This window comes from Canis aureus, chromosome 25, assembly GCF_053574225.1.
Source record: "Canis aureus isolate CA01 chromosome 25, VMU_Caureus_v.1.0, whole genome shotgun sequence".
Taxonomy (NCBI): domain Eukaryota; kingdom Metazoa; phylum Chordata; class Mammalia; order Carnivora; family Canidae; genus Canis; species Canis aureus.
The window spans coordinates 41,889,971-41,914,472 of record NC_135635.1 but is presented as its reverse complement, the minus strand read 5'-3'; the positions used below and the strand labels follow the sequence as shown (position 1 = coordinate 41,914,472).

The 24,502-nt window shown below is 47.4% G+C and overlaps 2 long non-coding RNA genes across 3 annotated transcripts; one reads left to right on the top strand and one right to left on the bottom strand.

The window, feature by feature from the left end:
- Nucleotides 1-1,252: 1,252 nt before the first annotated feature.
- On the bottom strand, nt 1,253-20,250 carry LOC144297685 (uncharacterized). 2 transcript variants are annotated; one of them, XR_013364619.1, is made up of 3 exons: nt 20,151-20,250; nt 19,877-19,957; nt 1,253-1,410 (listed from the first exon to the last, which is right to left on the bottom strand). It is a non-coding gene; the product is annotated as an uncharacterized LOC144297685 (long non-coding RNA). The 2 variants fall into 2 exon arrangements; XR_013364618.1 differs by lacking the exon at nt 1,253-1,410 and adding an exon at nt 18,831-19,058.
- On the top strand, nt 20,194-24,263 carry LOC144297686 (uncharacterized). Its single transcript, XR_013364620.1, has 3 exons — nt 20,194-20,344; nt 21,337-21,547; nt 23,167-24,263. It is a non-coding gene; the product is annotated as an uncharacterized LOC144297686 (long non-coding RNA).
- The last annotated feature ends 239 nt before the right edge of the window (nt 24,264-24,502 follow it).

Here is a 24,502-nt window from a genome sequence, read left to right as displayed (position 1 = left end):
CTTTCAAATGCCTTTTTTGACTAATACCTAATGGCAGTGGAACACTACCAAGGGATAAATGGTCAGGGCAGCAAGAGAGAAAGCAACAGATTTCACCCATCCTACTTTCCTGGCAGTCAAGAAACAAAGAGTGACTCTAATGTGCCTGAGGTCAAGCGGGTGATTGAGGAAAATACAAAGACCTTGTCCCTGATCTCCACGAATTCCTAAACTTGGGAAAGAATAACATAAATCAGCAGTAGCTATAACAATGAGAGCACCTGCTACGTGTTCTGCTTCTCACAGGAATCGTGTAGGGTTATACTGTGACGACCTTAAAGAAGACGCTGATGCCTGAATAGGGTTAGGCCAGGTGGCAGGGCCAGGAACCACCCCCCAATCTGGCAGGCCTGATAAGGGTAGGGAAGAGAGCACACACTTGACCCCGTGGGCCACCTGAGAATTTCCCTTTCTCCTCACCTGGTGTCCCAGCACTTCTTTTCTGTCCCCTTTGCTTCTTACCTTACCCATTCTGACTTTTGAGTCTGAATTTAATCCCTCTCTCTCTCTTGTCTTCTGTTATCCCTGTGGCTTAAATCCATTCCTAGCTAGGGTTTTAATCAGCACCTTTTGCCTTGTAATTTCCAAACTGGCTCACCTCTCACTTCATGCTCTGGGTCCCTATTCCCCTCTCTAAATCATTTCAGAAACTTAATATCACCTTGCCATTCTCAGGCTACGGTGTTCATGATCTCTTCACCCTTTGTTTGGATTTCAGTGGCCTGAATCCCCGTGACATTTTTTTTTTAAGATTTTAGTTCTTTATTTGAGAGAGAGAGAGAGAGAGCACAAGTGAGGGAAGGCAGAGAAAGAGGGAGAAGCAGACTCCCTGGGGAGCCCGATCCCAGGCCCCTGAGAGGTGACCTGAGCCAAAGTCAGATGCTTAACCAACGAGCCACCCAGGTGCTGCTCCTGCCCCTGACATTTTATTCTCTTCCTATACTTAAGTCTTCTTGAGTTCTCTTCTTCAATACATCTTTCGTCACATTACTATCTTACACAGAACTCTCCCGCGGTCTCCTAACACCTATAGAATATCTCCAGATACCTACAGAGTGCTCTGCCACTCTGGTGCCACCCTATTCTCTACCTTCTTCTTCTCAGATCCTGCACCCCAAGATGACTCACTATCTCCCCAGTGGGTTTCAGTGCTTCGGCTCCCTGTGCCCTCCTGAACATCTCTCCCTATGGACTTCTCCTACCTCTTACCAGGTTACAGTGAGAGCAGGCGTCTTATTTGGAACTGGTCCTGATGCCCACAGCACGATGCGGTCCTTCCTCCCTGAATTCTCATAGCACTTGGTTATTTCACGTCCTTGGGTTTTGGGGTTTTGCTTTGCCTTGCATCTGGGCCCCAGGCAGGAGTTTGGGCTGTGAAGTTCAAAAGAGTGAATTCTGGCTCAGCAACTTTGTAGCAATGTGACCTTGGACCCTTTAATAGGAACCTTTCTTTCTCCCATCTGTAAAATGGGCAACAGTGTATAACCTTGCTACCAAAGTTAGAAATAATACTAGGGTGGAAACACCCTACATGAGCAAGTGATCAATGGACAGTAACTGTTATCATGAGGCATCTATTTCTCTCCCATAAGAACAGAAAGTCCTCAAGATTTTACTGACCTACTTCTATTTGTTTTCCCATCCACCTTGGTCATCAGCACAGAGCCAGGAATATAGAACCCTCTGAAGCAACATTAGCTGAATGCTGACTAAACTGGAGAAATCAAGACTTTCTCTGCTGCTCTGCTGCCGCCCTGGAGTCGGAAGCCTCCGAGATCCCAACACCAGCCATCCCTGACCTCTGCCTCCATTTCCCCACCCTAATGTGCCTTGTTATCCACCCCCACACCATACATATTTGAAAGAACTCGGCTGTAGGTGGAAATGAATGTTGAGAGCTGCTCAATGGAACAGGAATCATAAATCACTCTGAAGTTGGGATGAAACCCTAGGAAGCCGTGCCATGCAAACCACAATTCCCTAAACCTCTGTAAAAAGTGGCCCCGACACCCCTGGAGACCTGGCAAGACATTCCTTTCTCTCTGTTGCTTGGCACTTGGCTGTTCTAATTCTGGCTGAACCCCAGCAGCCCACAGGCATATAAAAACTAAAAGCCCCACCACCCATGCCCTAGATGAGAATGCATCCTGGGCCCCATGTTGCTTTGTTCCTGCATTAAAACCCGAAGGGTCTTCAGGTTACAAAAATGGACAGAGAGAGTGGCTGGGCTATGTGGGTGGCTTTGGTATCCCATCCTCCTTGCCTACTTGTGATGGATTTTCCTCAAATCAAGGCCTGCGGCTGCCCCCATCTCAACCAGAAGTGGCCACGGTGAACCCCAATCTCTGTCCTTTGCAGTTGTGCCGGGCAATGGTCTGGGCCAAGGCCCTTGAGCCTGGGAGGGAAGAACACTGGTTGCAGATGCGAGCTCGCAGGAAGCTTTGATGTTCCGAGCAGAAGCGGGAGGCGTGGGAAGTGAGACTTCTGTTCCCTGGAGCTCCCACAAGGCAAAAACCCTTCCGTTATCTCCTAGGCCTGAGCATAGCCTAAAGGTGCTGGCTCAAGTGTGTCTTGGCCCAGAGTAAATCAGGCCCGAACCAAAGAATGCACTTGAATCAAAGTGGAAAATTAGACGCTGTGCAGGAGAAAGCGCTCCTCTCCAAAATATATATGCATCAAAGTGTACCCCTGTCTAGCTGGGACAGGAGCCATCAAAATGCAAATGTGGGCCTTGAGAATGCTAATGCTGGAAGTGGAGAACAATGCCGAGACAGACTTCTTGGGGCCAGGGAGAGGGCCCCAGGGCAGGATGTGGGAGCTGAGTGGGGGGCAGGGATGAAAGGGGTAAAGGAAGCCGCGTGAGAGAGCCTGGAGATGAGAAAACAGCAGGAGTCAATTGAGGCTCAGTGACTGCGGGGGCCGGCCTGGAACAGGGGAGTGCTGCCGGGACGGGTCAGAGGACCTGCCACTGACCGCTGACCTGAGGCTGCGAGCCCAGGAAAGAGGAGGGTGAGTTCAGGGAAATTTCTCTGAGCGGCAGCCCAGCGGGGTGGAGAGTCAGGACCTGCCTGGAGTCCCGGGCTCGGGCTTGAGGTCAAGGCCTGGAGAAACAGACAGAAGGATCCGTGTTTCTATAAAGGCTGTGAAGCCAGGAGACGTGCTCTGCTTGGGTGCAAGGGGCCTGTGAAGCGCTCCATGAGGGCGCATAAAAAGTGGGGCTGAGAGCAGGGCGATGGGACGAAGCCAGGCTTGGAGGAGCTGCTTCCCGGGATTGCAATTCTCCTCTTGCCTCTGCCGACAAGTCCTTCCTCTCTGGTGCTTTACTCTCCTATCTGTAAAGTGGCGATCACTGATGCCGGAAGACTGAAGAAGTTAAAGCAGACAGCCTGGCATGGGGTACATGCTTGTGGGTGTTTGTTGTCATCTTCCTTTGTGGGATTAAGAAACTGAGGCTCAGGAGGGTTTACTAATGTGTGTGCAGCTCCAGACAGCCAAGGAGTGGTGGGAACTGCATTCCAACTTGGATCTGCCAGTCCGGAGCCCTTCACTAAGCCTCACTACCTGCCTGCCTGTTCCAGTGGTGTTATAAAAACAGAATCCTGTTTTTTTTTTTTTTTTAAGATTTTATTTATTTATTTGACAGAGATAGAGCACAAGCAGGGGGAGCAGCAGGCAGAGAGAGAGAGGGAAAAGCAGGCTCCCCACTGAGCGGAGCCCATCCCAAGACCCTGGGATCACGACCCGAGCCAAAGGCAGACACCCAACTGACTGAGCCACCCAGGTACCCCATAAAAACAGAATCCCGACGTGGGGCCCTGGGATGCCAGGGAGGCAGAAGAGTGGTCAAAGGTATGAAGCTAAGAGCCCTGTGCAAGGAGAAAGCCCTGAGCCTTGAATGAGGGTGGTAGAAAAAAAACAACATCAATGCTAGGAGAGGTGGGTTGCTATTTTTGGTTTTGGGGCCTTGGGACCTGCTTACTCATTTCCCAGCAGGCCCTACTCCAGCTTTGGCCCACACTTAAGATGAAGAAATCGCTGTGGAACAACTGTTGCCCCACCTGGACTGTGAGTTCCTGGAAGGCAAGGATTTGCATCCCACCCCTGTGGCCTATACCTGCTGCATATCCTCAAGGGACTTGCACTGCACCCTGCATGGTCACTGAATGGGTTCATTCACTGAAGAGTCTCTTCAGTGCCAGGCTCAGGGCTAAGCGGTAGGAATTTACTGATGAATATGATATGATCCCTGCCCTTGGGTAACTCTTCTTAGTCTGGTGAATGAATAAAAGAAAGAAAGAATGAATGGACGCTGGGAGGGCCAGGCCCCTCTGCTAATTGCTTTACGAACTGGGAGATAGCCAGCCCAGAGATCGACCCCTGAGATACCCTGCTTTCTCTTGGGCATCAGACCCGAGCCACGCAGACAGGCTTGGCCACACTGAGTGTTGGTAAGTGGCTGCTGTCCCAGTCTCAGGGCTTTGAACAAGTACTGCCTTTATAGATAAGGGGATCCACCGTCTGCCGCACACACTCCAGGCAGAAAGGCTCCAAGAGGGATGACAGGGCACCAGGAGCTAATGATATCCTCTCACCTAACCATCTCACCTAGATCCTCCTTGGACCGAGGACTGCCAAGGGCCAGAGGCAACAGGAAGTGGGGAAAGCTGGGATTTTCTCTGGTGTGAAGCTAACTGGGGCAGCACATTGAGGAGTCACTGGGATTTCTACCTTGGAGAACCAGCCAAAGGAGCCCTGTGGCTCAGAGCTCCCTAAAGATCTGCCTTTTCAGGTAGAGACACATCCCGTCAGAGGTCAGTGGAAGGGTTCAATGAAAATGTTGGATCACATAAAGGGGGGCAACTTGCAAAATATCCAAGAACACATTTTCCCATGTAGACAAGGCTTGTATCCTATGGGGTTAACCACAAGGAGCAAATAATGGCATTCCCTCTTCAATGGAAACACCATAGCCTGAGGCCGGTGTATGAGGATGAATGTGTGTGTGTGTGTGTGTGTGTGTGTGTGTGTGTGTGTGTGTGTGCCAGAACTGAAAGTGAAACAGGTCAGGGCATTTCTAGGACTCACAGGAACAATCAGCAAGAGAGGGCAAGTTTGGCTGGGGCCCCCAAGCTCTGAGCGGCGGGACTCCTGTGAGATGAGTCTGTATCCAAAGGGGCCTCGTGCGAAAACGGAATATGGCCTTCTCACCCTTCCCCAGCAGCTTTGCCCTCAAGGAGTCCCCACTGTGGGCTCTGAAGCTCCACTCTGCTAACTGCCAAGGTGTCAAAGGACCAGGATCAACCCCTGCCCTGCCCTGCCCTGCCCTGCCAGCCAGCTAAGGGAAAGATCATACTGACGAGAGGACACATGATGACTGGTTCACAGGAGGGGAGAGCGAGGGACAATATGCACAGACCTAGGAGGCTCACAGCCCCAGGATCCGTGGCACGTGACCATACGCCGGCGCGAATGAGAAAGTAGCGAATGTAGAATAAGCTTGCTGCCACATTAGTGGGTGCGCAAAGGGCTGGGATTTACAATCTGAAATGTGTGTTTTTCTGGGAGGAAATGGAGAAAAAATGAGAACCTGGGCTTTAAAGATAGATCAGCGCTGCTGATGAATTCTCTTCAGTCTCGTCCAACAACCCTTCTCTTCCCCACTGTCATCACCATAACCAAGTTCCCATTGTTCCTCAACTCCTAGCAGTTCTCTTACTTCTCCTCTCCCCTTGCCTCACTGAGTAATAATTTTTTTAAATAAAAACTGGAACAGAAAATCGTCATCGTAAAGTCCTCCAGTGGCTTCCCATAGCTGTCAGATCAACACTGAGCCCCCCGCAGCACCTTGGCCCTCTTCCCTTCCCTCTCCTGCAGCCACGCTGGCTTTCTCAGCTTCCTGGAATGTACAAGAGCCTTCCTGCCATGGGATTTTTGCACACTGATGTGACCATGCTTTAGCACTCAGTTCAGTTTCTAATTATATGTATATGGTGACTGTTTGGTCAGTAACTGTTTAATTGGACTAATTGCTGATTGCAAGTGTCTTTCCCACATTGGACCATCAGTTCTCCGAGGACAGAGACCACAGCAATAGTTTTGCTCCTTACTGTAGCCATCCCAGTGCTGGACAGAGTGCCTGGTGCACAGCAGATGATCAATAAATATGTGCTAAGTGACGGAATAAAGTAACGGGGCAATTTCATTTCATAGATGTTTCCTTGCTGGAACGTATTTGGGCCAGATGAGGAGCCTGGGGCTTGGAAGGGCAGTGAGTGACTTGCTAGAGATCACATGACTTAGCTATTAAGGGAGAGCTAGGACTTGGTCCTGATATTCCCTCCCTTCCCCCTTTATGTCGCTGGTGATGGTGGAGGAGGCGGCGCAAGTGTGCATCTGTGTCAGTGGGGAGGGGCAGTGGCTAGAGATGATGGCAGGGCCAGTTGTTAGATCACAGCTAAGGAAATAGTACCCGGAAAAATCTCTCCCCATGGATAATGCTTCCCTGCTTTAGCATCTCTCTCCTTCAGAAAGAATGATGGTTGGCTCCCAGACTTCATCAATAATCTAAAACAATAGTATAAATTAAAGCAGAATAAATTTTTTTAAATCTGGGAATATTTGGGAATGCATTTTTTAGTCCAATAAAAAGTATGGTCTAAGCCTATTTCATGTCACAATAGACCCTGAAACCAACAAGAATATACCAGAATAGATAACCCATGTATTTTACTAAATGGGCAGAGTGGATTCTGCTCATGGGTAGACAAGGCTGCAGCTGTGGTGCCTAGATTCCCCCTCACCAGTAAGCTCTGAAGGCAACTCTCCTGTTTACCGTTGTGCTGCTGGGCTCCTAATGGGTGCTCCATAAATATTTGTTGAATGAGTAAGTGAACAGATCTTCCATTGGGCTGAAGAGTCCTGGATGGCAGAAGCAAAGTCACAGCACCCAAAGTGCTATAGCTATCTGTTCTAGCATTTGTCACCTCTTAGAAGGCCTATGATTTTATAATACAATTGCCTAACACAAGCAGAAAGCCAGAGACAGGTTGAACATTTTTGCCTATTTGAATGTAGGTAAGCTACCTCACTTGTCCGAGTTTCTACAGCCCTCATCTGTTAAAGGAGTACAATGATTCTTTACTCCTGAAGATACTTTTTTTTTTTTAAATGAATTCAACCTAGTATTTATTGAATGCCAGACACGATGCTAGGTACAAAAACAGAAGTGGCCTCTGTCCTTTCTAGCAGGGGAGACATTAAGCAAATAAATACAAATAAACTTATAAAATTACAGTTTTGGATATTTGCTGCAATGGCAAACCACAGGGTGCCATAAGAGACGGCGGCTGATCAGGGTGCAGGGAGGGCCTTAAGAAAGCACCATTTGTTCAGGGCCCTGCGGATGAGCTGGGAGCAGGCCGCGGGAGAGTGGGGTTGCAGGTGAGAGGAGCAGCATGTGCAAAGGCCCGGGGTAGGAAAGAACTGGGGGCGCGCAGTGGGCACTGCTAGCGGTCCACGAGAGACGCAGGGGAATGAGGCCTGACTGGAGCCGTGGGCGTACTGAAAAGGTCGTTAAGGACGGGGAGTTTGGGATTCCATTCACATGTCAAGAAAAGCTCTAGGGTCGCTGAGCGGAAAACCCTTCGGGACAGGGGAACGTCTCTTGGTGTGGAGGGCAGAGCCAGAAGCTCGGGGCAGGGACTTCGCAGGTGATGCGGCCCGAAGCTCCCGCGCTCCGTGCTCCGCGCTCCGTGCTCCGTGCTCCGTGCCCCGTGCCGAGATGAGCGCCGAGCGGGGCCAGAGCTGCACGAGGAGGAGACCCAGCCCGAGCGCCGCGCCGAGCGGCCTGCCCGGCCCGCGCTCTCGCCCCTCCCTCCAAGCCGCCTCGCTCGGTCCCGACGCCCGCCGGCGGGCCGGGGAGCCGGGCACTGGCTGGGGTGCCGGAGCCCCGAGGCAGCCGAGCCCGGCCAGCTCGCGGCTCCGGGTGGCTCCCGCCGCACTGGGAACTTGGATCGCCAGGGCCCCGGGGCAGCCTCCGGTGCGGGCGGCTCCGCTCCTCCTCGGCACCTCCCTCCCGGGCCTCACCTGCCTGAGCAAACAGCCGAGCCCCCCCCGCCGCCCCCGCCCCCGGGCAGGAAACAGGCAGCGGCAGCGCCCCGCCCGCGCCTCCCCGCCGACGCCCCGCCGCCCGGCCAGCAACCCGGCCGGCAACCGGCCACGCGGCGCTCCGATTGGCTGCGCCCGGCTAAGCGGCGCCGCGCTCGTCCAATGGCGGGCCGGGCCGGGCGGGCGCGCGGGGAGCCCGGGCGGCCGGGAGGCCCGGGGAGCGAGGTCCTACATGCCTGTGGTATTTGCTCAGAGGGGCATGACCACTTTGGGCAAGTCTTTAAATGTGAGTCAGCTTTCGGCCGATCCCTGGGAAAAATTCCTTCGGTGTTGTCAGGCAGGGTTCGCTAGCTGCAGCTTTTTTTTTTTTTTTTTTGAACAATTCAAAAGGGATAATCCCAGTCAATGGGGAAGGGCGCTCGGACACTGTCCCTGGCTCCCCAGAAAGGGGCCGCAGGCGGCGCTGGGGGCCAGGCTCCCCCACCGTGGGGCGGCAGCCCCCGGCCCGGCTCGCAGGGAGGCCGGGACACCTGCCCTCGGTGCCTGCGCCCTGCGGCCGTGGTCGGCGGGGCCCCGAGCCAGAGCGCGCCAGGAACGGCGCCCCCCGGAGGTGTGCGGCGAGCCCGCCCGAGCCTGGGGGCCGCCGCCTCCCGCTCCGCTCCCTCCCCGCTGTGCTGCGGCTCCCAGGGCGGCGCCCCCTGCAGCTGGGCCTCCTCCATCCCCTCCCGCCTCCCAGGCTCGGGGCCCTCGCCGGCAACCTCGAAGGCTGTGGCGGAGGAAGAGCAGCGGCCTGGGAGGGCAGAAACTGGGCGCGTCCTCCTGGCCGGGTGGCCCTAATTGCTTGGGCAGGTCGCCTCTGCACTCCCAGCCTCAGTTTCCACATCCGTGAGATGCGGGAGTTGTTCTAAAGAGTCCTGAAAGGGGCGTCCTGGTTCTCTGAGTGCTTCCACCGGCCACCCCTGATGCCCCTCCGAGAAGCTGGGCTCTAGGGGTAGAGTAAGCCCTGTGGCCCTGTGGCCCTGTGGCCCTGTGCCCCGCCAGTCCCCCCAGCCTTCGTTCCCTGCAGATCGTCTCAGAGCCTCTCTGCAGACAAGATTGGGAGTACTGACGGGGAAGAAAAGACCAAAAAAGGCTGAGGGCAGAGGGAAGGGAGCAGGGACTGGAGGGATTTATGTGCAATTTGATTTTAAATGAACATCTTGTGCAAAAGGAGAGGCAATTTGGCACCTGTTACTGGTGAGTTAATAGCTTAGGCACTCTTGGTAATAAGGATACAGTACTGTGAAGACCACATTAGCTCATGTGGCAGCAAATTATAAGAAGGGTTGAGAGAGAGGCTATCGAGCCCCTGCCTGGGAATCTTGTAAAGATAAGGTAGACACTCCTTCATTGGAGGGGGCTTTGAAATCCGGGCAGAATGAAGCCGGTAGAGCCCTCGGAATCCTGGAGAACATGGGAGAACTGGATTCCTTTGAGTGTGAAAAGTATGGTTTGATAAGAAGAGCGTTGCAATCTGCTGCTACTCAAGGGTGTGACCTTGGGCAGGTCACAGTCTTCATTTGCTGCAGGCTGAGGGATTAGACTGACCTCCTAAAGACCCCTCCAGCTCTGACACACCATAATTAAATGGAATAATGTGCGAATAATTGCTTTGAAAACTACGGAGCACTGCGGGTCTTTCTGTTGTTATTTTTGCATAGATAAAGATGACCTGGGAGTTCATTAAGCTCTGCAACAGGTTGTAAATCAGGACATCCACTGCCCACCATCTGAGACTGTAACAGGGCATTTGTTTGGCAACAGAGTTTTACTGTGGCCTGTGAATCAGTATTTTGTATTCTTTTCCTACCATCAGCTCCGGCAGTTTGTTCTCTGTAGTTAAGCATCTCTTTCTTGGTTTGTCTTTCTCTCTTTTTTTCCTTTGCTCATTTGTTTTGTCTCTTAAATTCCAAATATGAGTGAGATCATATGGTATTTGTCTTTCTCTGACTTATGTTGCTTAGCATTATACTCTGTAGTTCCAACCATGTTGTTGCAAATGGCAAATTTTCATTCTTTTCAATGGCCGAGTAATATTGCATTGCCTGTGATATACCACATCTTCTGCATTCATTTACCTGTGGATGGACACTTGGGCTGCTTCCATAGTTTGGCTACCATAATTGAAGCTGCAATAAACATAGGGGTGCATGTATCTCTTTGTATTAGTGTTTTTGTATTCATTGGGTAAATACCCAGCAGTGCAATTATTGAATTGTAGGGTAGTTCTATTTTTAATTTTTTGAGGAACCTCCATACACAGTTTCTGCGCCAGTTTGCATTCCCACCAACAATGTGAGAGGGTTCCTTTTCCTCCACATTCTTGAAAACGCTTGTTTCTTGTGTTTTGATTTTAGCTATTCTGACTGGTATGATGTCTCTCTTTTTTTAATTATTTATTTATGTATTCATGAGAGACACAGAGAGGTAGAGACACAGGCAGAGGGAGAAGCAGGCTCCATGCAGGGAGCCCACATCGGATCCCAGACTCCAGGATCACGCCCTGAGCTGAAGGCAGACACTTAACTGCTGAGCCACACAGGCATCCCTGAAGTGATATCTCATTGCAGTTTTTATTTTCATTTCCCTAATGATGAGTGATGTTGAGTATCTATTCATATGTCTCTTGGCCATCTGTATGTCTTCTCTGAAGAAATGTTTGTTCATGTCTTCTGCCCATTTTTTAATTGGATTATTTGTTTTTTGGGGGTGTCTAGTTGTACCAAGGGTTGGTTTTTTTTTTTTCTTTTTAAATTACTGCTACCAATTCAAAAATGGAGAAGGACATCTAAACTATGAGAAGGAGGGTAAGATGATCATTCTATGTTCTACAAGAAGAGAATTCCTAAAGACCAGAGCCTAGCGGAGAGTTTGGTTCTGCTTGGGCAGATCCGGGTAGTCTTCAGAGGAGGTGATATCTGGGATACTGCTTAACGATAGAGAGAATTTTTTTCTGCAATGAGAAGCATTGTGAGTGTGGGTCTCTTACAAAGGTCAGGTGCCGGGTGTGTGGAAATATAGGGTGCTTGGATGAATATTGTGGAATTGATCTGGAAGAGACAGACCATTATGTATGGCCTTTGTCATGTTAAGGGATTTGAACTTTTTTTTTTTTTTTTTTTTTAGATTTTTATTTATTTATTCATGAGAGACCCACAGAGAGAGGCAGAGACACAGGCAGAGGGAGAAGCAGTCTCCCTGCGGGGAGCCCAAAGTGGGACTCGATCCCAGGACCCCAGGATCATGACCTGAGCTGAAGGCAGACACTCAACTGCTGAACCATCCAGGTGTTCCAGGAATTTGAACTTTAATTTGGTAGAAAATGGAGAGCAATTGAAGGCTTTTAAATAGGTAGAAGAGGGATCCCTGGGTGGCGCAGCGGTTTAGCGCCTGCCTTTGGCCCAGGGCACGATCCTGGAGACCCGGGATCGGCTCCCGGTGCATGGAGCCTGCTTCTCCCTCTGCCTATGTCTCTGCCTCTCTCTCTCTCTCTCTGTGACTATCATAAATAAATTAAAAAAAAAAATAGGTAGAAGAGATTGGTGGTGAAAAACACTGTTCAAACTTCAGGTTATATAGTGAAATCCAGGTCATGGACATTTCTTTTCTTTTTTTTTTTTTAATTTTATTCATTTATTCATGAGAGACACACAGAGAAGAGAGGCAGAGAAAGAGGCAGGCTCCATGCAGAGAGCCCGATGTGGGACTTGATCCCAGGACTCCAGGATCACACGCTGGGCCTAAGACAGGCACTCAACTGCTGAGCCACCCAGGCGTCCCGGTCATGGACATTTCAAAAATGGAACGAGTGAGTATAGAATGGGATAGAAAATATCAAAATACATGCATGCAGTAGGTATTGTTTCATGAAATGGATGTATTTGTGTGTGCTCATGTGTGTGTTCTGGATCATGATATAAAATGTACTTATTACAGTAGCTCAGGGTTTAAAAAGTCTGAAATCCATTGGATCTGCAGACCCTTCTGACTGCATCAGGGAGGGTGGGCTACAGGGAGAGACATAGGAAGTTCTTGCAAACAGGACAGGTGACTTGCATTCCCTCCCACTTCAAGTTCTTGAGAAGGAAATTGCTTAACTTTTGAAAGAGAGTTAACTGATCTTTTCCAAGGCCTCCTCCACAGAGGATAGGTAATTATATTTGCCCTGCAGAGTAATGGAAGTGACTACTGAAGTATTTGGTACCCTGTTTCGTTGGCAGGCACTTTGCCTAACAGTGCAAATAACAGGGCCAGTAGTTAGAATTCGATGTCTTTGAGTCTCTGCCACAGACCCACATGGCCCTGGCACAAATCATGATCCTGTGACTGAAAAGCCATGGTATTTTTCCATTCTTCCAATGAAACATTATGTACTTACTATGGCCAACAGATGCGTACAGCTACCTGGTATCCTACGACTGGCATCCGGATACGAATTCAGTGAAGATGGCAGATATCATGAGTAATGGCCTTATATTGAAAGCACTCAAGAAGACTATTTCAAGATGTCTGTGTGGCTCAGTCAGTTAAGCATCTGCCTTGGCTCAGGTCACAATCCCAGGATCTTGGGATTAAGTCGCATATCCAGCTCCCTGCTCAGAAGGGGGTCTGCGGCTCCCTCTCCCTCTTCCTCTGCCCCTCCCCACTGCTCATGCATGCACGCTCTCTCTCTCTCTCAAATAAATAAAATCTTAAAAAAAAAAAAAAAAAAAAGAAGACTGTTTCATAATGTCCTATGGTCATAACACTGACATTTTAACAGATCTGAGTGTAGGGAAGGCCTTTGGGGTTAACTAGTTCTCAACTGATTCAATCAAAGCACATCTCTCTGTCCACTGGCCTTAGAGAAACTGGAGTGCCACTGGCTACTATCTGCCCTATGACATACCCATTACTTCAAAACTGATTTTAAGAGTCTATGCTTGCCCTTCCTCGGGCAACCTTACCTGCAGTGGGGATCCATTTACTTTTTAGAGTCCAGCCATGTGGGGAATGTTGCTCCCTTGCAATATGATCCAACTTGTTTCTTTTTAGGGTGACTGACCCTGTGCCCGTTTGATGACATAGCGTATACACCCATGTCCTCACCTTACGTAAACCAAACCCTGTGTATATGGTAAAGATACCAGTTCATTTACATAACTTCAAACGTAACAGCCTCTTGGTTACACCTTCAAGGCAAACATACCCACACCTTTCTTCCAAATCTATAAATCTGCATATCCTTCCTGTTTGAGCTGGGGTTTTTCCAGTTCCTTTGTCCCTTGCTCCTGACTGCTACTCAATCTGTAATAGCAAGAGCACCTTACTATGGTCTAACAGCACTATGTGCCCCGCCCTATAGCACTTCATGCAATCAGGAAAAATTCCAAGGGGTATTAGTATCTCACTTTTACAGGTAAAGAAACTGAGATGGATACTGTTAACATTTTCACATCTATTTAACGATCAAGTTGAATTTCAAAATCTTCTCATTCCATTCTATCTTAGAAAAACCACGAAAACTCACTTAACCTTTTAGAGAGAAGGTCTAAATGGGATTGTTTTTCCATTGCAGCTCATACAGATGAAGTGTTTCCAAAAGTCCTATGTCCAAACTCTCGCCTCCTGACAGAGTTCCCTGGCTATGAGAGAAAAGATTGCTTTCAGTGTCAGATAGAGGAAGAGAGGGAAGGAAAGTGATCCAGATTACACAGTTCCTGATCTAAAAGAAGCTTGAACTATAACCCAAGCATGTACCCACCCTTTCTTCATTGTGTATTCATTCTTTATTCACTGTTTTCCCTCCATCCCTACCTTCCTTTGGACATCCACTCTTGTGTCAGAAACACAAAGCTGGCACTCCAAAAATACTGGAGTGGGTCTACATCAACCATCTTTGATGTGAGTAGCATTGCTCTTGACATAGAATAATTATCCAAGGCTTAAGCACCAGCCACTCTATGGCCAGGAATAAGATCGGGGCTGGCCAGATGCATAGGAAGTGTATGTTACAGGGGAAGTATATTTGTCCACATCTGCTAGGTTGGAAAAGTGACCATCCTTTTAACCAGTCTGACATAACGATGCTTTCCCTCTTTCCCCTTTGTTTGGAACCAAGAATCGTAGAATTCCCTGAGTTGGAAAGGGTCTTGTGGGTCACATAATCAGCTGATGCAGGAATTACACTACAACTTCACTGACTTTGCTCATCCAACTTCTCCTTGAAGACCATTCCCCTGCCCAGATATGAGCTAGCTTGATATTTTACATGGATGATTCACTCCATGCATGGAAAGCTTTAATGTTAGGCAATTCATATAATTCTCTAGCAAGCTTGATCTGATTTCCTAATACTTCCATCCATGGATCCCATTTCTACTTCCTGGGTTGCCAAAAGTTCTAATTCCTCTTCCACATCATAGTCCTTCAAATGTATGAAGGTAGATAGCATGTAATTCTTAGCCTTCTCTTCTTCAGACTGAGCTTGCCCAGTTTGTTCTGGTTTTGCAATTGTATTGGTACTCTTGGTAATGTCCATCTTAAATGTAGTGCAGACTTGAGTGACTGAGTGAATAATGAGTTTTTACCACGTGCCAACTCTCTTCAAAGACATTATCTCATTCAATTCTGTGTCCAGCCTATGAGATAAGAATACTTTCCATTTTATAGAGGAAAAAACTGTAGCTCGTGAGGTTAGGTGTTTGGGCCAAGGTCAAATAGTTAGAAATTGACAGAGCTGACCCATTAACCTGAGCCTTTTACCAAACACATGGGCATTATTCTTTTCCTTGACATATGAGTTTCACCAGGTCAAGGATGGTACAAGACATGCAAGAAACGGGGCTTCTAATCCTTAACTAAATATGAACATTGGAAAGAGATGATCTGTATCTCTGTAATCTCAAGTCTTTGCTGGAATCATTTTCTCCCTCTGCCTCTCCCTAACCTGATTCTGGCTGTAGGTTGTAACAAGATAGGGGGCAGCCTTTCCATTTCTGCAGATAAACAGCAGAGAGTTGATGGTTTCTGTCCATATTGAGTCAGGGGACACAGTGTTGAAATTAGAATTGAATCTCCAACCTCAAAGACAACTTTTGTATACATAAACAGAAATTGCTAATTTCACAGGTGTATGCTTAAAGCGGGAAATATTGGAGACATTTATCACTTTTCCATAATATCTTTGGAATACAGGAGCCCTCTGGTGGCCAAAATAGCAGGAAGGTGTCCTTGGGAAAGGCAGTCAGATTTCCTGCCAGAACTTCCCTTAGTGATCTCTGGCTTCATTTTGAGGATGCTCCTTTGCCGTTTGTCCTCTTTCTGCCCACTTTTAAGGAGGGTTTCTTGGGTTTTTTTTTGCACTATCCTCCCTTCTCCTTTCCCCCTCCAATTCCTCTCTGCACCTTCCCCTTCAACGCCAGCTGTCAACCCCCATGCCCCTGGAATCTCTACTTCTTGCAATCTTTGGCCTCAGAGGACCCTTTCTGAAATCTGGCCAGTTCCCCTGTGGCAGGTGCTGAGCGACAGCTGCTGCCTCCGCTGCTGCTTCAGTAGTGTGGAATTCAAATCCCTTGTGGGTGTTTAGAGCCTGCAGATGGATTAACTAATGATGTCTGTTCATCAGCAGGCATTTGCAGTGTCTTGCTAAGCACACAGAGGATGCTGATCATCACCCAGAACCAAGCTTTCTTTTTTTTTTTTTTAAAGATTTTATTTATTTATTCATGATAGTCACAGAGAGAGAGAGAGGGGCAGAGACACAGGCAGAGAGAGAAGCAGGCTCCATGCATCGGAAGCCCGACGTGGGATTCGATCCCGGGTCTCCAGGATCGCGCCCTGGGCCAAAGGCAGGCGCCAAACCGCTGCGCCACCCAGGGATCCCAGAACCAAGCTTTCTTAGAAGAGCAGATAAGCTTCCTCTTCTATAGGCAGAAGGAGCTGACTACACATCACCTGGTACCTGGAGTTAGCTAACTGTCCAGAACCTGGCCATTCTAAGTTTCTGGGTACAGATCTCAACCAGGCAAGTGTCTGCTTTCCTCACGGTAGCTTGCATGGAATTGTCTGTCTTCTGGAAGTCCATGCCACACAAGAGCCAACAGCAAATGAAGACCCACAAAATAGCTATTCTACATGTGGATAATTAAGAATTGACCATTGATCAAGTGGCAGAAGTAGTGGCTTCAGCAAACTTCAGTAAAGTACACAAGGGTAAAGAAAGCTAAGACAGGGTGAGGCAGAAATTTTGGTTAAGGGCAGCCCGGGTGGCTCAGCGGTTTAGTGCCGCCGTCAGCCCAGGGTGTGATCCTGGAGACCTGGGATCAAGTCCCACGTCAGGATCCCTGCAGGGAACCTGCTTCTCCCTCTGCCTGTGTCTCTGCCTGCCTCTGTGTGTGTGTGTGTGTGTGTGTGTGTGTGTGTGTGTGTGTTTCTCATGAACAAATAAATAAAATTAAAAAAAAAGAAATTTTGGTTAAGATTCTGGCTTTTAGTACAATAAGGTGATGGAGCAGTGTAATACAAAGCAAGCTGGACTGTAAAGAAAAAAACCCTCCTATAAAATGAGCTGATGACTTTATCACACTATGATACTTAACAATTAGTGGCTTAAATCATAGTGCAATTAGAGAGATAGGCCAATTCATTGCCCTCACTCCAGAGACAATCAGAAGAACAATCAGAAGATTGAATTTAGTAACAATGTTTCTGGGCTTGTTAGAAGGTAAAGCAAGAAGAGGGATCTGGGAGAATCATAAAGTTTGGAGCTGCAGGTTTGTATAATTTGCAGAAGAAAAGGCTAGAGAGAGAGAGTGGAAACAGCTACAGAGGGCATGGCTAATATAGTCCTCTGAGGGATTGTGTGGTAGTGACAAAATGCAACAGGTTTCTAGTTCCACTACCTCCCCAGCAAAAGGGAGAGGCTGTTGCATGAAGCACAGTGAATTCAGGCTCCTAACTATGAAGATTAGGGTAGCATTGAGAAATGTCACCTTACAAGAGGCAGAAGTATCTTCTCCAGATTTTAGGAAAGTGTGGATACATCTTTTTGGAAGCCTGTAGGTGTGGATGGGTTAAACCCTACCTCAAGGATGGATGAGCTTGCTTCTGGGGATGTTCTCCCCAGATCTGTCACTCTAGAATCTCCTTAGGTTTCTTGTTTCCCAGCATTTCATGGGTTTTTAAAGGACATCAGGTCTAGAGGTTTGGGGTGAAAGGATGATGCTGGAGTGGATGCTGAATCTGTCATCTCAGTCTAGTTTCTCTCAGCGGGCTACCCTCCTTGCCGTTTCTCACCTCCCAGCAAGATATGCTCCCGATTCTTAGTTTCTGACCTGACTTACAGGATTTACTATAACTTTGTCAGAACACCAAGAACCCTCGCAATAAAGCCAGTACATGGTTTGTTTCGTGCTTCCCTTGGTTCAGTGTATGTGAATGTACCATGATGTCCTCTTCAATACACCTGATGTAGTCAGGTCTCTGTTCTCACACTAAGCTGTGAGCAAAGAGCCTGAACCATGTCTACTTAATGGACTTTGGTTAGCAGCACAGTCCAAAGACAGGTGCTAAACAAATTATTTTTTATCATGATCCCGATGGCATAATGAAAAGCATACTACATTGGAAGTTAGAAGATCTAGTTTAGTCTTCCCCTGCTACCAGTTAGCTGTGGGACCTGGAATATCTCACTTTGTTTCTCCAGGCCTCAGTTTCCATGTTTATTCAAAGAGGAGATTTGGACCAGATAACCTTGAAGAGCACCTCTAACTATAAAATGTTCTGCTTTTACAGTGGTGCTCCCCTCCAAAAGCCTGTAGGCTCCTTGGGTATAGGAGCCAGTGGTGTTCCCAGAGTGCCCAGCCAGACTCTCTGGCCCTTGGAGGTGGAGGTGAAGGGGTGGGGAGTAAGGAGAATTCAAGTTTCTGTTGATAGATGCATCATATCCAGACACTTTCCAGGAGAAATCTAACAGCCATTTAGGAGTAAGAGGCACCGAAAAGAAACTAGGGAAATTGGTTTTCCCTCCAGTGTACCTCTTATTGCATGCCTATGGGCACTCCATTCTTTACTTCCATTCATGCCAACAATGGCCCCAGATCAGGAGAAGAGCATACATGGCAGCACATTCATCTCCTGCTCCAAACCAGAGGATGGGGCTGAGCTGCCACGACCTGTGCAAGAGTGTTCATCACCCTGCTGGAAGAGGGGAGAACTCTCCTCTTTTATGACGAGGCGAGGTTTATGCTTTTCTGTGAAAATGTTCATGTAAATGGAAAGAATAGGCTAGAGGGTTTGGGCATAGAGCCGAAGCTTTTGTGAAGCGTAAGATTCCTCAGCTGTCATAAATATCAGTAGAAGGGGAAACAGGTGGCGAATCCCTGGTTTCCTTACACAAATATTTTAAGTGGATCATAAACCCCCCTCTGTTCTTCCAACCAATAGTGTTCTGTGCTTGCAGCTTGTAATGCCAGAAGTTTTTTTTTTTTCCACACCACGCAGGAGCATCACTCTGCTAGTGAGTGCTGGTGTTTTGGGTAAATAGACTTTGGTTCTAGAAGGCTGGCTTGAGTCCTAATTCCCTAACTCTGATAACTGATGAAGAAGGCAGCCCAACTGCCTGGGCTTGATTGACTTAGGGGCTCATTTTATTTCTGATAACCGAGCCCTAGCATAAAAGAGTTATGTCTGCCAGGCAGGCGAGGTGGGAAGTCTTGGCAGCAGCTCTGGGCGAAACCAGGAAGAACATGATGAGGCCGACTGAAAGAGGACGTCACTCGTTTTTAATGAACGGGTGCATGTCAGGCAGGCAGAGCCTTGGGGGAAAGCCTTTTCATGAAGGGGGCAGTGAGGGACAAGGGCATCATATGTCCTCCTCAGAGAAGGGAAATAATCTAAGAAGTAGAAGGGGGTACAAAGTGAGGAGACAGATTACCTGAGTGTCTTTGGAAGAAATTATCTTGCAGAGATAGAGGCAGGTAGTAAAGCTCATGATCCTGCTCACACCAAGATGGAAGAGATAGAATCATGGAACTGACAACTGCAAAGTACCTGAAAGGTCTTTCATTTTCTGGGTGAAAAAACAGGGCTTTTTCTAGGAGTAACTGAGGAGGTAAGACTTTTTTCCAGGGCAGGATTTTTTTTAGTACAGAATATGGTTTGGGGTCAAACAGACTTAAGTTGGAATATCCATAGCCCAGTTACCAACCGTGACCCTGGAGGATAAAAATACCTACCTCTTGGGGCTCTGGGGAGAAGTAAATAAGAAAATGTATGTAAAAGCCCCTAGCCCAAAACCTCGCACCGTGCCTAACAAAGTACTGACAAATGGTCGTATCTCTTCCATATGATTACGATGTCCCTGGCTAATATAGTCTACACTGTCATGAGAGTGAATTAGAAAAATATGAATCAAGTCATTGCTATATGCCAGACACACTCCTGTTATAGGCACTTAATTAATTATTAAGGTTATATGAGCCTTGGGAATAATTGTACAAATATTAACTGTTATATTAATAAATAAAACAGTGGTCGGTAATGGCAATGGTGGTTGTAACTGCTCAGACAGAAGAGATGACATGGGGCAGGTAGGAGGACAGTTTTTGGGGGACCTAGTGCTATAGTTGGCTTTGGCTTTTGGTTGCAAGTGATCTGAGGAATAGGAATGCTCTGTAGTCATTCATTCCTTGGGCAGTCATTGAGGGCTTACCGTGTGCCAGTCACCCTCCTAGGAACTGGAGACGTAGTGGTCAACAAAACCACGGTTCTTTCCTTAAATGGAGCTGACATTCTAGTAGAGGCAATACATGAACAAGGAAATTGATATACTGTCACACAGTGATAAGAACTATGAAAAAAAAGAAAACATAAGCCAGGACAAGGGGATAGAGAATGATTGGAGGGATAGCTAAGGGAATGCCTCTCTGAAGAGGTGACATTTGAGTTGAGATCTGAATGGGGAGGGGAAATGGTCATGTGATTACCATAGGGGTGGATTCCAGGCAGAGGGAAAAGTCCTGAGGTAGAACCACAAGGAGGCCATCTGTCTGGAATGTGGTACTGTGATCCCTGGCTGGAGATAGGTGTTCTATTTCTGCCTGAATGCAGAAAAATGAAAGATTCTAAAGAGATTCTTCTCTAAAGAACTTACAAAGAGGCCTGGGACAGCCCTTTCTGGGTAAGTCTAACAGGGAAGAAGCAGGTGAGAGGTACCATGCATCTTAGGACCTTCCAAGAAATGAGAAGAGTCTCTTAAAACAGTCCATAACTTGGCAGTGACAGTCTAAGAAATGGCATCTTGAATCAGAACACAGAGCTACGTGTCTCTGTACCAGTCCAGGCATCTGTCACTGTCCAGTGTTCAAGGCACATTTGGTGGAAAGAAAATGAACCCACCATCAGGCCTGAGAAACTTTCCCAAACTTCCCACTTTTCCTCATGAACCTACTCGGGCTCATCAGATATGAGTTTTCCCAGCTGTCTTTAAAGATATTCATATGTCCCAATCCCATCATCTTGAAAGTAGACCCATGAGGGCAGGCACTAGGTCTAATTCGTAGAATTCCCATGGGAAACAAAACACCTACCACAGAGCTTTACACATGGCTGGACTGGATGAGTTCTCCTACTTGTTTTTTTTTTTTTTTTTTTTTTTTTAAATTTTTTTATTTATTTATGATAGTAACAGAGAGACAGAGAGAGAGAGAGAGGCAGAGACACAGGCAGAGGGAGAAGCAGGCTCCATGCACCGGGAGCCCGATGTGGGATTCGATCCCGGGTCTCCAGGATCGCGCCCTGGGCCAAAGGCAGGCGCCAAACCGCTGCGCCACCCAGGGTTCCTACTTGTTATCCAGTTAAGCACTGCAAGATTACTACTCACCTCATAAAAAGCCTGTATTTTTGGTTGTTCCAAATTTTATCTCACTCAGGCTTCCAGGGTTCCCCCAGGTTATAGGTTTGTGGAGGCAATGAGCAAGCCCTTTTCACCAGTTCTGGTCCTTTGTGACTATCCAAACTCGTCTCTTCTTGCAGCTTCTCCCTCATACTGACAAATTCTTAGAGATCCATGTCAGAGGAAGCAGGGCACTGGTCTGGGGTACTGTTTCTGACATTTACTAGTATGAAACCTTGTAACCTGACCACTAAGAGCCTATTTTTCTCATTTGAAAGTGCCAGACAACATTCCTGCATTTTAGAGGGCCCTGTAACAGATGGTAGGAAGACGAAGTCAATATTACACCTACTTCATAAACTTCAAAGCACACATCAAGTTGCAGTCATACATGTGATCTTCTCCCATCAGCCTCCTCCTGATATCCCAATTGTCTCTTGCTGAATTTCTCCAGCTGTGAAGTTTTGAATTTTTTTCTTTAGTTGACAGGTGAGTGTTGGATTTGTCCAAAGCTGCAAGTTTTTGCCTTGGATTCTGACATCTTACCTTTCCTTATCGTCCTCCTTCCCCTTTGGGAATGCTTAGAGTCCACTGGGTTGATTCAGGAAATAATCTATAATAATCTCTAGGTTTTTTCCTAGGATGTCAATATTTCAAACTGCATTCCCTGTCATTCAAATAATTTCAACTCAGGACACATAGAATGAGCTCCTGGTCTATATTGTTTGCTATAAGTAGAGACCATAGAGAATGAAAAGGTGGCTAAGGAGCACTTAAGGAGTATAGGTGAGGAGATGAAGATGACGGATGCACACATGATGGGGTTAGCATGCCAAATAAAGTAGGTGACATTGCACTAGAGTGAAATGCTATAGAGCACAGAGAAGTGAGCCATCAAAAATGACCGAGAGAATTAGAGTTGCCTTCTCAATGTGGCTACTTTTTCCTACTGGGCTTTGGCTTGCCCAAAGTGTGGCTCTTATGTCCTCACTTCCAGCCTCATAAATGTTTACGGGATGGAGCAAGGGTCTTTCTTACCCTAGGGGGGAGTGGGTTGTATAGGGAAAGTATACCCCACCCTGAGAGTAAGAGGCCTCTGAACCAGTGACTGGAAGACCAGGAGGGAGGTGAAGGAAGGTTGGACCAGGTCTAGAAAAATGAACAAATTTGGCCTGGTAGGGATTTGTCTATAGCAGGACCTCTTCGGGTTGTACACTGGGGCCTGGACTGTGAAGCACTTCTGCTTCGCACAAGCCCTGGCAGGAGGCTTTTACTTGCCAGGGCTGAAAGGAGCCTGGACCCTGTCATTGAGACCATCCAGCCGGGCTCTCTCTGTCCTTTGTCAGGGCCTGGGAGGCTCCGTATCATTACTCCAGAGCATTCCGCTTCCCTTCGGCCTCATTACGCAGTACATTAGCTGTGGGAACTAAACCCATTACAAAAAGGAGGGGGTGGAATTGGCACACGGGGAAAGAGGCCTTCTCAGATCAAGCTAACAACTTGTGCCTATTAACTAAAGAAGATCGTTAGAAAGTTCCCATCTCCTCCTCTCCTCCCCCCCCCCCCGCCCCGCCTCGCCCCCTCCCTCCTCACTTGCCATGTCAGATATAGAGGGAAAGCAGGGCTCACATGTGAACTCGCCAGTTTCTTGCACACACACCCAAGCTTAAAGGGACCTTGCTCAGGGCTCCAGAGGAGTAAGCTTTGGATGGTGACAAGAATTGCTTTGATGTCAAATTCACATTTTAAATGAACAGGACTTTTCTCGAAAAGATGGGTCTTTTTGGCCCCGTAGACACAGTGACTGAAATAAATTAAGTCCCACTTCAGGACAATTTTATATGACTCCATAACAAAATAGACCAAGGGGAATGGTTTTATTTATATAGTTTAATAGTGTGAATAGCAGAGCCAGAATGTACTTTGGGATGAATCAGTTTAAAGCTGGTTTTGCAGATGGGGACACCAAAGCCCAGGGAGAATAAACAGTGTTCCCCACACGTTACATGAACTACACAGATCTTGTTTGCAAGTCTTTTCTAACACACTTCCTCCAGTTTGCTCATTTGTTCTTTTCATTTTCCTCCCTCCTTGGCTTTGTTCCCTAGCTAAGTGTTGGGGAACATTCTCAAAGAAATCCAGTAGAGCACCTTTGGTATTAAGCCACACAGGATTTGGAGTATCAGCAGTGGCCTTGCCACTCACTCTTCCTTTTCCCCAGGTGAAAAACCAAAACAAACCAAAGGACTACCACCAACCAAAAATCCCATCCAGAATATGGTTCATGCTTCTGGTCTCAAGGCAAAGGTCTAATGGAGCTCTCTGTATTACTCCTGGCCCTAAGTGAAACATAAGAAACCTCACTGCCCCATTCCTGCCTCTGTGGCCTCCCAATGCTCATTTCTGTTTCCACTGGCAATCTCCACATAGACATTTACCTGGCAAGTGTGCCTTCAAGTCTATGTGCCCTGCTCCTCTAAGTGTTTGAGCTCCGTCTGCTCAAACGTCCGTCAAAGAGGGGAATGTGGAGAAGGCCAGCCATGCCATGGTTCTCACCTGGCCTCCTCAGGCCAATGGGGGAAACATGCATTGGGGGAATTTTGGAAACTCTACCATCCTGGTTGTGTGGAATACTGAAGAAAAGATACTTTTCTCTTAAATCGGAGCGTGTGTGCATGTATTTACTATACTCTATAAAAAGGTCTGATTAGCATTTCTTTTTTAGTTGCTCCTTCTCCATCCCAGCTGCACCAATTGTGGTCAGTAAAACAGAATTGGGTGCAACAGTAATTCAGGAAAGCAGCTGAAAGGAAAGGGAATGAGTTTGCTTAGAGCTTGAAGAAACCACTCCAATTTAAAAGATAGAGAAGGGATGAAATGAGAAATTTGGAGGGAAGGAACAAAAAAATTCCAAAGACATAGGAACTGAAGCAAATGGGGGAAAAGGGAGAGAGAGAGAGAGAGAGAGATATCTCAAACTACTCACACTGAGAAACAGAGAACCCCTTTCTATAGAAAAATGCAAAAAAACAAATTTCTTTTTTCAAAACAACAAATGGGATAGAAAAGTCTGGATTTTTAAAAATGAAAACATAGAAGATGCCTAGGTGGCTCAGTCAGTTAAGTGTCCAGCTGTTGATCTCAGCCCAGATCTTGATCTCAGGGCCACACATTCAAGTCCTACATTGGGCTCCACACTGGACATGGAGCTTACTTTAAAAAAGAAGAAAGAAAGAAAAGAAAAGAAAAGAAAAGAAAAGAAAAGAAAAGAAAAGAAAAGAAAAGAAAAGAAAAGAAAAGAAAAGAAAAGAAGGAAGGAAGGAAGGAAGGAAAGAAGGAAGGAAGGAAGGAAGGAAGGAAGAAAGAAAGAAAGAAAGAAAGAAAGAAAGAAAGAAAGAAAGAAAGAAAGAAAGAAAAGGTAGAGATGGAAGTTGCTTATTTCCT